This window comes from Phalangium opilio, unplaced genomic scaffold (genome assembly GCF_054372755.1).
Source record: "Phalangium opilio isolate 3A_F unplaced genomic scaffold, DU_Popi_V2 ptg000053l_1, whole genome shotgun sequence".
In the NCBI taxonomy this organism is placed as follows: domain Eukaryota; kingdom Metazoa; phylum Arthropoda; class Arachnida; order Opiliones; family Phalangiidae; genus Phalangium; species Phalangium opilio.
In genome coordinates, this window is record NW_028324172.1 from 3,961,163 (window position 1) to 3,979,645 (window position 18,483).

Below are 18,483 nucleotides of genomic sequence, written 5' to 3' on the forward strand. Positions count from 1 at the left end.
ATAAATGTAGTAAAGCTGAATTGAAAAGTAAACACCAAATTTGAAATATTAATATAAAAGATGTTCTTGGAATATTGAAATGAAACAGAGCTTTTCAGCTACAAAACTACAAAAAGAATCGTAATGCCGAAATATATTTAAAATATTTTCATTTAATATTCTACAATAAGAAAATGTTATGGTTTTGTAAGAGATAATTTTATTTTACTCGCTTTATATTAACTTTGATATGCGCATAGTGTTTCGATTCAGATGCAAGCTTCATTACTCGTTCTATATAAACTTTCACTTGAGTCGTTTCGAAGAAAGATAATCGTTTCGAAGAAAGAAGATTATCTTTAATAATTAAATAAATATAAATGATATTAATTTTTTTAATCGTCAGTATTTTACCTTAATTCTAGTTAAGTGGTTTAAAGAAACGTTATTCTTAAAATGATTTTAAATATAGCTATTGTTGACGTTTGACTTCTAGCGTAAACCGTTTTCACAAATTTTGGAAATTTAGGGTATATAAGGCGATTGATTGACTAATGGTAGGAATAAGCGCTATTGCGTGACCCTTTGGTCGAAGCCCAGCCATTGGGAGGCTATAGTCGTTTCTCGTAACTTAGCCGATCGCGCGTACATCTTAATCTCAACGATGATAATGGAGTAGAAGCCAATGTTTCAGATTGGCGTGTATGTGGTATACACAGAAGACTATATGATGGTGTTGTCAGAAGTCAATAAGTACAGCTAAACGTGTATGTCGTATATACCGTTAGAAAAACAAGATTGGAGATTGCGTAATGAAGTAGAATTTTACCTCTCCGAGTGACGATGACGTCACGGAGAGGTATTGCACTGAACGTATCTGTGTGTCTGTCTGTTACCGTGTTCGCAGTTGGCAAGTCGATGCAAACGTGTTCGCAATTTCCGGACCGCATTCGCAGTATACAGAAATTTGAAAAATGTTACTTCGTTGCTATATCCAACTTATTTAAGGTCTATCATTAACTATCCGTTACACCTTCATCTACTGTCTAACCACCAATTGTTTCATCTACTGTCTAACCACCAAATGTTTCAAACAATGCCAACCGGTATTTAATAGCTTCTAACAACAACACAATGCAATAGTCTTTCGTGTACACCACATACGCCACACGCAGCGAGCGGCTAGGGTTACGAGAAACGTCTAGCCTCCCAATGGCAGAGCTTCCCCCAAAGATTCACGCAATTGCGCATTTTCTTACCTCTTAGTGTGAATCAATCACCTTTTAATTTACAAAAGTTCTGATATAGGTGTTCCCTAGAAGTATAACGTTAAAATGCGGCGGAGCACCGTCGTGCCCAAACTACATGTCTCGTCGCAAAACCAATGGTACGTCGTCTAGTAACTGGAAAAATGTTCTTGCAGAAATCGCAATTATGCCTCTCTGTTAAGCCTTGGTTCCAAAAAGAACGGTCCAATTAGATGATCACCCACAATTCCGCACCAGACATTCAAGCTGAATTGAACTTGGTGAGCCCTAACACTAGTAGCGTGCGGTTTTTGTTGCGCCCACTGATGCTTGTAGTACATGTTCAATATGCCGTCACGGGAGAAACTTGCCTCACCAGTAACTTAAAGGTTAGGTGGTAAGTTAATATCTTGACGTCGAGCCATAAACCATTGACAAAAGTCTAGTCGTCTCGGATAATCCGTTTCGTTAAGTGCTTGGACCTTTTGTAGATGGTAAGGATGAAATTAATTTTCTCGTAGAATTCGCCAGACAAGTGCGTGAGTTACCCCCGATTGCCGCCCAACTTTCCTGGTGTTTGTTACCCTCTGCGAGACCATACATCAGATGCATATCCGCATACTCTGCATTTGTATTGGAAGCTCAACGTTTGTACCAGGACCGCTTCCTTCAAAGACAGTTGTCCAATCAACAAACTATCCAAGCTGTCGACAGACGATTGAGAGAGGAAGGAAAGATCCAACCTGCGGGAACGTGGGGCTAGAGCTCAAGACGTTCCTGAAGTTGTGGTGGAACAAGTACTCACCATATTCGAGGATGGTCCCGCAACAAGCACCAGGAAAGTTGGGCGCCAATTGGGGGTAACTCACGTACTTGTCTAGCGAATTCTCCGAGGAGATAAATTTCATCCTTACCATCTACAAAAGGTCCAAGCACTTAACGAAACGGATTATCCGAGATGACTAGACTTTTGTCAATGGTTTAGGGCTCCATGTCATGATATTACCTTACTATCTAACCTTTTAGTTACTGATGAGGCAAGCTTCTCCCTTGACGGAATATTGAACATGCACAGCAAGCATCAATGGGCGGAACAAAATCCGCACGCTACTAGTGTTAGGGCTCACCAAGTTCAATTCAGCTTGAACGTCTGGTGCGGAATTGTGGGTGATCATCTAATTGGACCGTTCTTCTTGCAACCAAGGCTTAACGGAGAGGCATAATTGCGATTTCTGCAAGGCAATTTGTTCCAGCTTCTAGACGACGTACCATTGGCTAAGCGACGAGACATGTGGTTTAGGCACAACGGTGCACCACCGCATTTTTCGCTCCTAGTTAGGGCCCATCTTAAATAAACTTTCCCTTTGAGGTGGATAGGCCGTGGTGGAACGGTTGCGTGGCCTGCCATATCTCCAGACCTAAACCCTTGCGATTTCTTTCTTTGGGGCTACCTTAAGGACTTAGTTTATGAACGTGAAGTGCGAAGCCATACGCTACACTCCAGGGATTTTTGAACGGGTTAGACAGTCGTTAATTCGACGTGCCCAAGTCTGTATCAACGCCGACGGAAAGCAATTCAAACACTTTTAGGAATTACTTCCTGATTCCGTTTAATAATGAAATTAACATTATGGTACTTGATGGTTTCTTGTCACATTTAATCTTCTCTGTGAACATCTAAAACGAAAACGTAGTAAAGCCATACTTTGAGGTCAAGAAGTTCTGGCCAAAGTTTAGTGTCTTACTTGAAATGTTTACGTACCACTTCTCAATGAAAAGCTCTGCATTTAGCTGGTCATAGTTTAAGACCGTTGCACACGTTTATGCACCATTGCTAGTAGTTAACAACCTTATTATTTATCTTATATCTCGGTCATTAGCTTATGAATAAATTGGACAACAATTTGGTCATTTGTACAATTCTACCTCCACTATGCGGACGATTTACGTTGTTCTAAGGCCTATTTTCAAGGGCCCATAACGTAGCAACGAAGCACGTTAGACTAATGGTCCAAAGACATTTTTCACTCAGTTTGACCCAACGAACAACCTCCTTGATTTCTTCCAGACCTTTTAGAAACACCCTGTATATGCCTTATTCATAACATTGTTCATAATTGTGCCTCTTTTACAGAGTTTTGGAGCTCTATGAATACCATATTAATTTTAGAGCCTGTTGGGCATATAGTGGATTCCGAATTTTCAGATGACGACACGTTAGAGGAGTTAAATGTTGTACCTGATCCTTTTTGGAAGCGTAAAGGCTGTATGGCTCATTCGCTACAACTAGTAATCAACGCCATTATTAAAAAGGACGCTGATGCCACTGCTTTTATTAAAATCATTAATGATATTATTGGCTTTTTTCGTAAATCACTTATTTGGACAGAAGAATTAAAGAAACGAACTGACGGTAGGGACTTAATTCCCCTTGTTGGAACTAGATGGAATGTTCTCTTTTACGCCATTTAGCGTATATCTGAGGTATATCTTAATAGGATCGTTATATTCTTAAAAGGACGTTATCTTCTTTTGTTTTGAGTAGCTTCGTAAAACAGAATAGCCTCACAAACTCAGCAACTATGGCACATTGTGTTTTTCCAAGCTGCTTAATGATAATATATTGAACGTATGATGTTGCAACATGAAAGTCTCGTTTAATTAATTAGCCAAACATGATTGCTGCTGTCAAAGCCGTTATCATCAAGGCAAAGGAAGAAAAGGACCTTTCGATTGATTTTTCCACTCTTCACACTGGCATGTTTGAAGAGGTTAAAAAAATACTGCATTTACTTAAACCTTTAAAGGACACAACAGATCGACTGCAATCTAACGGTATATTAGCACCTGAAATAATCGGGGAACTACTTCAGGCCTTCGACAAGGTCTACGAATGCCGAGCAATTCACTTTGACGAAATACTGTTTTGGACGTGGACTTTGTGACAAGCACGTTGCTAGATCCAAGGCAAAAGCTAGCACCATTTGATGGTAGCTATCCTAAAAAATGCAGATTTCATATCTTTTTAATTTCGCTGAACACATTGCACATTTCATATTGTAACCCTCTGTATGATAATTTAACTAAGGGAGAAAGCTCCCGAGAGCCAAAAAAAGAATAAAGACAACTTACTTTATATATCCAAATTAGAAGAATAATCTTCTAATACTTTAATGGTAATATTGAATATACAAAAAAAGGATAAACCCGACGGAACTATACTCTTGATAGTTAATTACAAAACTAGTGCTCCGTTCGAGAGCTGACTTCGGAATGAATTTAATACTGAGAAAAATCACAGTGATTTTGCTAGGAGGAGGAGCATGTAGCATGGAGGTATAACACCCTGCCAGATCCAAGGAGTAGAACTCCAGGAATCTGGCAGCCATGCTACATCCCCCCTCTTTGGGAACTCTTTTATACTATCAAAAATTTAAGTCATTAGAAAAAGAAAAAGGGTTACCCCGAGGAACCCGGAACATTTTGGCAGGGGTTTATCACAAGTTATCGCAATAATAATAATCCTTAGAATCAAGGTATCAAAAAAAAAGAAAAAGGGCATTCTCCCTGGGGTTGATATTGTTTTCGTTTATTCAGGTGTTATGTTCTTGGATTTCTGCTCAGCCTCTTTCATTTTGGTTTCTAGACGGGATTGTCTGCGCGCTTCCCTCCGTTCTAAAGACGCTTTACTTCGTCTACCCGGGCAGTCTGAGACGGCGTGTTGTCCCATTTTTCGGCATCGATAACAAATCGATGTAGACCATATGAAAGGGTGTTTGGCACCCGGTACCCTCGAAGGGAGTAGTATCCTTGGAGGAACTTTAGGGGTCCACCCCATCGTCCCGAATCGTTCCCAATTTCGGTCGTCCTCGCTGTCTTCGTCATCAGCAGAATGAGCGGGAATCCCTTGGCATGGTGAAGATGCTACTTTCGGTTCCGGTTGGATATGCTGAGGAGGATGGCGAAGGAATCGTGTTAAAGACCAAGGGTCTTCTTCTCCCTGAGGAGGAGAGGCGGAAGGGTAAAACCCAGGGGACTGATCCGGGATGGAAATAGGGTCAGAAATCTGCTCCATTTCTTCTCTGGATTCTGCTAATATAAGGACATCCTCATCCTCTTCCTTAAACGGGCAGGAATCTGCTACATGGCCCTTTGTATAACAAGATGAGCACGAATCGGTTGAGTTGATGTATTTATTCGGCATATAGCAGTCGGTGGCCTCATGGCCGAATTCCTCGCAATTGCGGCATTGGATGAGGTTTTTTGTATCGCTTGGGCAATAGTTTTCCAAAATTTCTAGGGATTGCTCTGTTTTGCTCATTGGTTTAGGTTGGTTTCTTTTTTTCATTTTGAATTCCTTTGGAAGGGCGAATTCCCAGTTAGAAGCCATCTGTAATTATATAATGTTAATAGCGTCTCTTAGAGGCTTGGGAAATGAATTCCCATGGGAAAAAAGGAGATTGGCTCTCGGGAGAAACAAAAATATTCCCTTTGTAGGTTCTTTATCTTATTATTATCAAGGTAAACCTGAACTTCATAAGGTGACCTTAACCTTTAATCATCAGGAGGTCGATAGTAGATATCTACTTCATTACCTCCGGGCTGAACCGTCGCCCTCTTACATACCTCTCGGCGCCACCCCAATTTAAAAGGTTCTAAATAAATGTCGGGTAGTGTAGCCCTATTTAGACGGGGAATTCTCATTGCTTCTGACAACGTGGTCGATGAACTGTCAGACGCACTCAGTGATTGGGATAGGGATTGAGGAATAGGTTCAGGGGTTGATACTTCTTCTGAGAGAGGAGATATCTGTTCATGTGGTGCTAGTTCTTCCGAAAAACCAGAAGAAGGAGAATGGTCTAACGCTGGTTCCGGTACTGTATGATCAGAAGACGTTGATTTATCCTCCGGCGTTAGAATTTCTTCCGAAAAACTGGACGTTGACTTATGTAGCCCTGGTTCCTCGACTGATTCTTGATCAGAAGGGGAAGCCTCCCCTGCCGCAGAAGGCGGACTATCGTTAGTAGGATGATCGAGCTGAAAAGCCCTCATATCGTGGTTAGTACGAAGGAGGAGAGGAGGGTCTTCAAAAGGGCCATGCCCGGTTCACTATCAGTGTCTGTAGGTTGATGTGAATCATCGTGAACTGCAGGAGGGATCAATTGATCCTCCGTTTGATCTTCTACGGTACGTGATGTCGAGGTTCGATGGACATCTGGAATAACAGGAATAATCGGTTGATTGGTTTCCTGACCGTCCTGGGGTGACGGTGACGTAGAAGATGATGATGTTTCAGATGACGTGGTTGAGGAAGTCTCTTCAGGGTGGTGGAGCGCTCTATCACCATCCGTAGAAGGACCAGGTTGAAGGTCATCGGCTATTTCTGATTGAGAAACTGGGGCAATTCCGGCGTTTTCGAAGACGGCGACATTCGTCCAGTAGAGTTTGAGATGCTCTAAGTTAACTTTCCCTATGTTCTGCCCTGAGTTAGCGTCTTCTAACTCGTAGACTACGGGAGAATGTTTTGCTACTATCTTAAAGGGACCTGCCCATTTAGGACTAAGCTTTTTCATAAGTTGCCCTGTCGTACTTGATAAAGGATGTGTTTCCATCCATACTAAAGTTCCTACCTCAAACTCTAAAGGGTCATGACGAAGGTCATAATACTTCTTTTGGTGAGCTTTAGCTAACTTAGACAATTCATTACTGAATGCTAATTGTTCCTTAAGAACCTTCAAAGCCTTACTACGACTAGGGTCATCTGGGTCCTGAATGGGTTCTTCAATATCTAAATCCCAAGGGAGACGTGGCTCCCGCCCTAAATTCAGAAAAAAGGAAGATCTTCCCGTAGTTTCATGGGGTGCGGAATTTATTGCGAATTGAAGATGGTCAAGGGATTCATCCCATCTATCATGGTGATTCCCTACATAGAATGATATTAATTCGCCTATTACTCTATTTACTCTCTCAGTGGGATTTCCCTTAGGAGTATAGGGGGTGGTAAACTTTGGGTTTATTTTAAAAGCTCTGCACGTCTGCAGCCAAAGTTTCGAGGTAAATTGTACCCCTCTATCACTAAGGATAGCTTTAGGAGCTCCCCACCTAGTGATAATAGATTTAAATGCCTGAACACAGGTCTTAGCAGTAATAGCTTTTAGTGGTATCATTTCCACGAATTTGGTCATATAATCAACGAAAACTATTTAATATTTATAATGGTGTCTACTTGAAGGGAAAGGTCCCATTATGTCGACACTAATTTGGTCCCAAGGACTGGTTATTTCTGAGGGTTGCATTAGCCCTGGCTTTTTCCTATTTCTAGCCTTGAATTGTTGGCATAGTGAACACCCTCTAACATAATCCTGAACATCACTAATTACAGTGGGCCACCAATATCTATAAGTTACTTTACTAAGGGTCTTATCTTTGCCCCTGTGAGCTGATAAAGGGTGGTCGTGTAACAACCTCATAGCTTCTAGCCTTAACCGAGGAGGTAAATAAATCTTTTCAGGATGATTCCTGTACGGTCTTCTATAAAGAAGATCATTCTTTATTTCAAACATTTTATTCCTAACTGGGTTAGGTCCTTGCAAGGAATTAATAATAGGGGACGCAAATGGGTCTTCCCTTTGAGATGTTCTCACATCTTCTATCGTAAAAACTGAGTATAAGGATCTAGGACCTGGAGAACGTATTCGACCTTCAACAGACTCACTAGAGGAAGTTGATTTACTACTACTACCGGTAGAATTTTGACTAGTACTACTACTAGTTTGATCTAAATTAGAAGTAGAATTAGAAGTAGAAGAACTGAAGTTTATGCTCAAAACGTTAATCGGGGCCCTCGACAAGGCGTCAGCTACTACGTTTTCTACTCCTTTTTTATGGTTTATGGTAAAATCAAAAGTCTGAAGGTACATTGCCCATTTGACTAGACGAGAATTGGGTTCCCTAATGTTAAACAACCACTGTAAAGCCTGATGGTCAGTGAGGACAGTGAATTTACGACCTTCTAGAAAGGGCCTAAACTTTTTGACAGCCCAACATATGGCTAAACACTCCTTCTCGCTAGTGGAGTACCTTGTTTCAGCATCTTTTAGCCCTGTACTAGCATAAGCTATAGGGACTTCTATATTATCCTGTAATTGGGAAAGAAGGGCACCTAACCCTGCATCACTAGCATCGGTAGTTAAGATGCACGGGGAATCCCTTCTAAAGGAAGCTAAGGGGTGAGCCTTACAAATGGCTTCCTTAATTTTTTCGAACGCCTGTTGCTGTTCGAATCCCCAAACAAATTTCTGATCCTTCCTTTTAAGCTTATTAATAGGAGCTACTATTTGGTAGTAGTGGCTAATAAACCTATTATGCCAACCTGCCATCCCTAAAAATCTTTGAACTTCCTTAATATTTTTAGAAGGAGGAAATTTTTGAATGGCTTCTATCTTAGAAGGATCTATATGCACCCCTTTTTCATTTACAATGTGACCAAATATGGTAGCTTCTTTCTGAGCGAAACGACATTTCTTTAACTGTAGGGTGAGACCCGCTTCCTTTAGCCTATTTAAGATATACTCTAAACACGTTAAGTGTTGATCCCAGTCTTCGCTAAGCGATATTAAATCATCTAAATAGTCTATTAATTGGAAGTAATCTGCATCCCTAAAAATTTCGTCAATTAGACGCTGAAAGGAGCTAGGGGCGTTACATAGCCCAAAAGGGAGTACATTGAACTCGTACTTTCCCATGTGAGTCACGAAGGCAGTTTTTTCTCTGCTCTTAGGGTGCATTTCCACTTGCCAGTACCCTGATTTAAGGTCAAGTGTTGTTATATATTTAGGTCTTCCAACCCTAGCTAACATGTCCTCTATATTAGGTAAAGGATAAGGGTCCTTAATGGTAACCTGATTAAGTTTTCTGTAATCAATGCAAAACCGATAGGGTTTACCCCGTTTTGTTTGATCAACTAAAACTACGGGCGAAGCCCAAGGAGAAACTGAAGGTCTGATTATCCCGTCATCTAACATTTCCCTTACATGTTGTTCAATAATTTTCCTTTTCTGGTCATTCACACGATAAGGCTGAGATTTTATGGGCGGGTTATTTCCCGTATGAATCTCATGGAAGACTAACCCTGTTCTTCCTACCTTATCAGAAAACAACTCAGGAAATTTCAATAAAAGGGCTTCTAGTTGATGGCGTTGCTCATCAGTGATAGGGCTGCAGAAACTGCGTCCCTAATACTATTTACAATCTCCTTATCTATGGGATCCTTTTCTGATGGTAATGAAAAAGGGATCCTTAAGTTACCCACTAAACATTGAGCTGACTCAAAATCTAACTTGACCCTATTTTCCTCAAGAAAATCTTGACCCAATATAAAGTCACTATTTAGGGAAGGAACTATGTAAAATTTAAATTTAAACTGTTTCTCACTTTCAATTGACTTAAGAGTAAATTCTAACTCGTGAGAACCTTTTGTGAACGTATAACGGCCGTCGCCCCAAACTACACAATCTAATTCTTCATCTTCAGGTAATTCTGAAGAATTTCTATGTTTACAGATTTTTTGCCACTGGTCAAGACTAACAAAAGAGGCATCGGCCCCACTATCTAATTTAGCGTGAACTGTCGCGTGTTCAAAAGTAACGGGAATGGTAACCCTTTTGTAAACTGAACCCTTTCGAACTGATTCAATCCTCAAGGGAAACGCGACACGCTTCTTATTAGGAGAATTTATTGGGCACCGGGAGAGGGACCACGTGGGACCTCTCCCGTCTGGGCTTCCCCCGACTGGATCATATTTTTATTTAACGGACCAAATAAAATGCATGACAGACTTGCAAATATGAACATTTCAATAATTTCAATGACAATTGTTGGTTTAGTATAGAAGCATCCTAACGTATTAAAATTAATCGGTCATTTTACACATTTTGTCTAACTAAATTAATATCGTACTAAAGTAAAATACTATTAAGTCGAATTGCCTTAGTTCTGTTTTTATTTGACGAACTTAAGGTAATATTACGGTGAAATATTGAATATCTCTGTAAAATGTCAATAATATTAAAATTGTTATCTCTTAACCGCAAAATCCGTGGAAATGTTTTCCTTTTCCTTTTCTAAAAGAATATGATATCTGCGTTATTGAACATTCTCATAAAATACACGAAGCATTTTAGAGGAAAGGAACAATGCTTCGCGCTTGCTTCGAAGCAAACGCGCCGCGAGTGCAGATGAGATTCAGTAATGTAAACATATGTACCGAAAAACTTTATCCCATTCACACTCTAAACATGAAGTACATAACGTTTTCTATGTTTCGTTGAAGTTCAACAGCAAATTTCATAAAAACTAAAAAAGTTCTTTAGATAAATGTTATTATCTTTCCAAATTTTCTATCTTCAACTAAGAAACTACTTTCCCAAAAGGGGGTACATATTTATTTATCCTTCTGAAGATAATAATAGTTTTGCCTTTATAAAAGTAAGACACTCTGAAATGTTTGTTTTGCTCATATTTGAAATTATGTTTTTTTCGAAAAGCAAATATTGTTAAATGTATATTTTGCGAATTTGCCCACCTCTGATCTCGAACAACTCTACTGAAAGTTTCTTGGCTAACTGCCAGGAAAAGCTCTTGATCAATGCCAGTTTGATATGATCCAGTCGCGTAAAAGCCTAATGCAATCAAGATCTAAAAGACTGATTTACACTTTTTTGTGAACAAGGTTAAACAAAAATTTTAAGGGATTGAGATGAATAAGCCAGACACTGCTTGATTGATTTGAAGCTTCATTTTAATTTTTTCATCGCATCTCTACTAAGCCTTGGTTCCAATCGTTCGCAAATTTTATTAACCAAGCACCGATATAATCGAAAAAGTATAATAAATTGAAAAGTTGGTAGTTCAAAAGCTTTCTCAGGATCTCTTAAAACTCTGTCTCTTCTCAATGCTCTTTGATTTTCTAGTTTTTGCGACGCAAAATTTCGAGGTACATAAAAACATTCGCAGCCACGTTGACCATGAAACTAGCTCTTTAAAAAACGATAGTGTTTCCACCTTTCGGCCAAAAAATGTTTTTAAGCGAAATTTCAAAGTCGTAAAATATTGCAAAGCTAATAAGTTTTTTTCGTACAAAATTAAACAACAGAAAACAAACTAAAAAAAGTCCCCTTTCATGTCGACCTTTTATATGGCAGAAAGTCCCTTCGATAAAATTTTAACAACAAGATTTACCCTGTTGTTTATTTATCACACGCTTATCAAAATAGTTCTACGATAATTTTGAATGCAAAAGTTGTAGAATACCGATTTGTTGATAACTTGTCGAACTTACGATAAATACGAGTTATTGTATGCGATAACTTGAAAAATACAGTGAATTGGCTCCAATATCACATTTAAATACGAACGAGGAAGAAGTCGAGAATGGTTTAAGTGTACTGCAGTGAATTCACAAAGTTTGCAAACCTGTTTTTGGCATTTTGCAGAAGTAAAATAGTTTTTTTGAATGAAAATATTGAAAATAAAATATAAAGATATGCTGATTCAATAAATTATTATTTCTGTATACACAATTGATTTGAGTAACTTCTTAATCAAAAATCTTCGGAGCCATAATACCTAATTTTTTTAGTAATATTCAACAAGTTTAATTACAGACTTAAAATTAATTTCAAACTTAGGGGCAAATACCATTACATCTAAAATCCACTAGACAGTTTTGTAAAATACAGGATTCTCATTGTATTCATCATAGACAGAAAACTCAGGTGAAACGTTCACACATACAATATATTTGGCCTATCTCACGTTGACTATTTGAGGTTTGATTAATTCTCTCATTAACGTTTAAGCGCAAACCGGGCTTCGTGTTGGCGAAAATTTTCTAATATTTAATGACAACTGTTTTTTGGTATAATGACTGACAAAGAAACACGGTTGTTAAACTATAACGACAGAGACTAGTATAAATTAAGCAGCTTCTCTATGAACATTATTGGTGTTCCTAAAAAAAGTGGGTCTACAATATCTGTTATATAATTAATATTAAATCATAATTTCTTAAAATTAAATTTTTTCGAAATAGATGGCGGTAAGGTATCAGATCAATAAATAGAAATATTTAATGTAAGCAAAAGAAAAGAGTTAAGGGTTTTTAGTAGATAACATAGGAGGAACCTTACTAGTCACCTCAATTATGACTTCTTAAACAGTAATGTGGGGTGGCGTAGCGGTTAGCGCTTTCGCCTTGCAGCAAGAGGATCCCGGACTGTGACACCGGGTGAAAAATCTGGGAACAAATCCTTCTGCGTAGAGTTTGCAAGATCTCCTAGCTTGTTAAGAGGAGTTTTGCTCTGCAACTTTTATCATTTCAAATCATAACCACAATTTAAAATTCTGCACATACTAGGGTGGATTCACGGTTGACGTAACTATTGGTTTATTTTGAAACGCGCTCGGATTTAGAGTATTACTCTTTTTTATTTTTTAATCAGGAAAAATGTTAGAAAAAAATTGCTCCCATTTTTGGAAAAACAGTTTGTGACACGCCACAATAATCATTCATGCCACAAAATAAAAAACGATCGCTCCTATTGGGAAAGCTCGAAAATTAAACTAAACTATGTGTATAGCTTTATCTCTGATAGATCTGTTTGCGTTCCTTATTCGGTTGCGAGGGTAGATCCGTTCAAAACGAATTCAACTAATGTGAAATAAACATTGCGCCGTTACCAAATCGTTAGTACGCCTCAACTTGAGAACGAACCCAATTAGCTGCGATTATGTAACACTAGATTTCACTCCTAAATATGCTAATAAGATAGCATTGATTGATTGAATGCAGTTCGGCAGGAGTATTATTTAATGGACATCGCAAATAACTACACAGCAAACTCTCTTGACGTGAGTTTCAAGCAATTAATATTAAAATTCTAGCCACTCCCTAAATAATACCAATTTTCGCTTATGCCAAACCCAATTACAGTATGCTATGATCATAACAATAATTTAGTTGATTTTGGTTAGACGCCATCTTAACTAAACAGCGAATGCTCATCGATTGAACATGAACTTGATACGCTGTCTTTGTTACCAGTGTTCGCCTCATGTTATAGTGAAGTGCCAAGGAGAGATATGTGGCTATTTGATTGAATTCCTCCATATTCTAAAGGGTTTTAACAATATCAGGTAATAAAATTTGGAGTCAGTTTTCATGTTGTTTTTGCAATCCAATACGCACATTCCTCAACATATTTTAACAGCGTTACTATTAATCCGAGTACGGAAAATGCATGGGGAGCAAAAGTTGGTAATGTGTGGAATAAAGTTCTTGGTATGCTCCAAAGAAATGTCAGTCGTTGTGTAATAAGAAATACTCCATCAGCTTTTTCCTAAAGTGATGCAATGATCGCTTTCCTAAAATTAAACACAGGAAGGAGATTTTACTTTAAACCCATTGTCCAAGAATCGTTTCAATTCATTTCCTACTTTACACCCGTTTTTGATTGTGAGGACGCAAATATTACTCGGAACAAATCAGTCAAACGGAAATGATATTTATTCTGTTACTGACAAATGGGTAAATTTGCATTACTAATTTCTAAATAAAATTGAAGTTGTAAACGCTGATAACGGCACGAACTGCCGAAGATTGAAGTTTCTTTTACCGTGAAATTGGTGGTGTCGAATATCGTACTTGATCTTTGATTAATGTAGATAGTTGTGGTTCTCTGTGGTCTGACTCTGCTAGTTTACATGGCAGGGAAACTGAGCTCTAAATACGGAAAAGTGAAATCGGAACTTCCTCCCGTGTTTTTGTTGCAATGTCTACTGTGTATCGTTATCTTATTACGATTATAGTATGCTTAATTAGTCATACTAAATAATTAGTTTCAACATAAGTAACTAACTAGTTTATTGAGAGAACCAAGACGTGGTAACTACGCATCGCTACTCCGTTGCATCCTCTTGTACAATCTCTTGTTTACATTCATAGAGATGTCAGCGCCGTATTTTTAACTTATGGTCCTTTAGGAGTGACCGCGAAATACTATATAATAATGTTACATTTTTCCTTTGTTTTTGTTTTTTGAACAAGTCATGGACACACTGAAGGTGGTTAAAGCTACTGATTAATAAAAAACTATAATGATAATAAAACCTAAACAGAACAAAAATCAAAAGTTATTTCGATGTTGAACTAGAGATCCAGCCTGTGAGGGACCTTTCTGACCTGACTAGAACGGCGTTACTGGGAACGTGTAAAACCTTTAAAATCAAACTCTTCGTCAGTTTTAAATTTTAACCTTGTTTCAAGGTTTGAAGTGCAATGGAGTGACTCGGTTTCTTTCTGTCGTGTGGAGTCTCATCTCAATATTCCTGGACCATCTTTTGATATTAATGTTACAAATTTGGTGTTTACTTTTTAATTCAGCTTTACTACATTTATATAATAATAATCTAAGCTTTTGTCTATGAAGGGATTTCCACACTAAGCCTGTGGCTTATTTACAGGTGGGTCCTTTTACAATGCGTAGGAGAGTGGTGGCTAGCCCCTTTGCCACAGCTAACCCACAGCGCCCTATACTAACTATTACCGTTAACCTCTGCTAGATGGAAAGGGGAAACCGGGTTAGACCGCGGAGGAAAACTCCTTTTAACAAGTGGGAAGAGAACTTGCAAACTCGACGCAGAAGGATTTGTTCCAAGATTTTCACCCGGTGTCACAATCAGGGATCGAACCCGGGATCCTCCTGCTGCGAGTGTTAATGCCGCACAAAGAACAGATCATGAAAGGTAAAAATTTTGGGTGGAATCAAATGGTAATTTATTAACAATATGACAGTTTAGTAGAGTTCTATAATAGTATCGCGTTTGTTTATAGGTTAAATACATCATAGTCGCGGATTTCGAATCGTTTTGACAAAGGTGGCAACTTGCCTGCCAGAAACATCGCTATCTTCAACCACCACTTTGGCGCTACATATAGCTTGTGGGTTCTCACACACAATTATTGGTAGTTTCAATCCAGTGTATCAGTAATTTACTCACCTAACAATATACTATTTCCAGGGAAACTTTTTAAACACAAGACGTATAGGGGGTGTGACGGAGGCATAAAATTTTTAAAAATGCTCCTGGATGAATCAAAAATTATAACTGAAAAATTGAAGGAAAATATTCCAATGGAGCTAACGGCAGAAGAGGCCTCATTGAAGAATCGTTCTTGGAAACATCGGTGAAAACACGTGACCATGATCACTATACCGGAGCGTAAAGGGGAGGGCGTGTCAGAGTTGTAACTTGAAGTTAAAAGCGCCAAAATTCATCCCAGTCGTGATGCACAATTTAAGCAGGTTATGTAGATAATTACTAATAATCAGTTTTTAGAGAGAAGCTTAACTAACATTTATATTTTACAGATATGATGCTCATCTCATCATTCAACACATTGCCACCATAAAAACACAAAGATAGACTGAGTAGCGTCTAATAGCGAAACGTATATTTCATTCTCGCTTCATAGATAGCATCCGTTTTCTACCTGCATCGCTAGAAACCCTAGTTTCAAATTTAGCTAAAGGGGGACCTCTAAAATTCCATTTATTGAGCTCGGTTTTTAACCAGAAGAAGTAAAATTACTTCTACAGAAGGGTGTATATCCATATTCGTACATGGATTCCGAGGATCATTTTAGGGAGGCACAGTTACCACCAATCAACTGCTTCCATAACGACTTAACAGATGAGCCGCTGAGCTGTAGCGATTATAAGCACGCCGAGAACGTGTGGGGTTCATTTAACGTTAAAAATTTTGGTAAATATTAATAATACAATGAAAGTAATATTTGAATATACAAATCGAAAGAAATATTTAAATATACAAATCGAAAGTAATATTTGAATAAACAAATCGAAAGTAATATTTGAATGTACAAATCGAAAGTAATATTTGAATATACAAATCCAAATTACTTATTTGCTCTTATAGGTGGGTATCACGACCTGTACGTGTTGTCAGACACACTCCTCCTAGCCGATGTGTTTCAAAATTTTCGTCGAATTTGTATGACGTATTATCGTCTGGACCCGGTCCATGCCTATACACTTCCTGGTTTTGCCCTGAATGCAGACTTGTGTATGACCAAGCTGTGCTTCGACCTATTCCTGGATGAGGAAATGCACCTTTTTATAGAAAAAGGAATTCGAGGTGGAGTGTCAATGATCAGTCACCGCTTTGCAGAAGCTAACAACAAATATTAAAAAGCATACGACAACTCGAAATCGGATAGCTATATATGTTTTCTAGGTATGAATTTCAGGAAAACATAATTTCGTACAATGTTAAACTAACGAATATTAAAAATAGATTGCAACAACCTCTACGGAACTTTTATGCGTGACCCCCTGCCAATGAAACAGTTTCGATGGGTTGAACCTACCAAGAACTCCGAGCGCGACATTTTAGACTGCCCTGACACCGCACAGGAGGGTTCTATAGTCGAAGCTGATTTAGAGTACCCAGAGAGCCTTTCATGCTAGTCACAACTGCTATCCACTAGCTCCGGATTCGATGAGGATAAAACCGGAATTCCTCTCCGAATACTCTAAAGGGCAGATGACTGAACTTAACATTCCAATCAAGGAATCATTACCCAAACTGGTCCCCAACTTCTTTAAAAAGGAGAGGTACACTATCGTTACCTTAAATATTTCACATAAAAGGGGTTGAAAATCACCCATATTCACCGCATATTGAAATTTGAACAAGGGGCTTGGTTAAAGGCATACATTAACTTCAACACGGAGAAGAGAACGAAGGCGACCGATGATTTTGAAAAGGAATTTTCTAAACTAATGAGTAACTCTGTATTCGGTGCGTAGTAAAATTATTTATTTTATAGTAGGCTCAATATATCTTCTTCCCCACTCTTTCAGGGAAAACCGTGGAAAAGCTTCGAAATCGTCAAGATTTCAAATTGGTGACCACCCCAGCAAAGGCGGTTAAAAAAGCCACTTCACCCGCGTTTGAAAAATCTACAAATTTTCATAATGAACTGGTTGATATCCACTCCACCAAGAAAAAATTGGTGTTAAACCGACCGATAAACACCTGGTTTGCCATCCTAGATCTATCAAAACTCCTTATGTATCAATTCCACTACGATGTAATTAGAAAGGAGTATGGTGACAAGGCAAAACTCCTTTTGACGGATACCGATATGTTTGAAGAGATTATGTAACATTTACCAATAATAACCTTATGTATAATTACAGACAGCCTCACCTACCAAATTGAGACGAAGGATCTTTACGTTGACTTTGCCGCTAAAGCGGATATGTACGACTTCACGGGTTACCCTCGGGATCACGCTCTTCACAGTGACGTCAACAAAAACGTCTTGGGTAATTTAAAGACGAGATAGACGGTACCCCGATCCAGTAGTTCTGCGGACTCAAAGATGTACAGTATTTTATCGGCCAAAGGTGGAAAGAAGACACGCAAGGGGGTTTGCAAGCGCGTTGTAAAGAAACGCGTCCGGCACGCGCATTACCGCGAGTATTTGTTCAACCGCGAGCTGACCACCGCGGAGATGATTAGAATTGTCAGTGACAAACACGTTTTAAAAACTGACAGCGAGAATAGAAGCCCTGAGGGAGAAGGGTCGTTACATCCTTCCACCATAACTTGTAAGTAATTTGTGAAAGGAATGAAACGTGATATTGATATATTTATATCTATATATATATTCTTTTTTTCAAGTTTATCCAAGTGTGTAGACCACTACCATATAGGGAGTCGGCGGTTGTGCGTGTATCATCAATGCACGAATTTCGCAGCAATCACAGCTTTTAAAGGCTCACAACAGGTTCACAAATGTCACGATGGAATTGAGCCATCAGTCTTCTGCTACGCGGGATGAACACCTCCGCCTGCTTTCCCCGTCTCTTACACAACGTGTCAACGACCTGGTTTACGTTTTCGACATTTACAGAGGCAATGTTCAAATTGACATGTCTGACCTAATCGTCCATTCAACGAATTTACGCACAAGAGGACATCATGCTAAACTGGTTAAACCTGTGGCTAAGTCATTTTCTAAGGCTAGTCATTTTACCTCAAGGGTAATCAACGATTGGAACTCGCTGCCAGAATAAATATTATCTTTAGAATGTTCAGTGCATTTCCGTCGAAGTATTACGGATTGGATTCGTAAGAGTTCCTAAATTCTTATTTTTATTCTAATTGT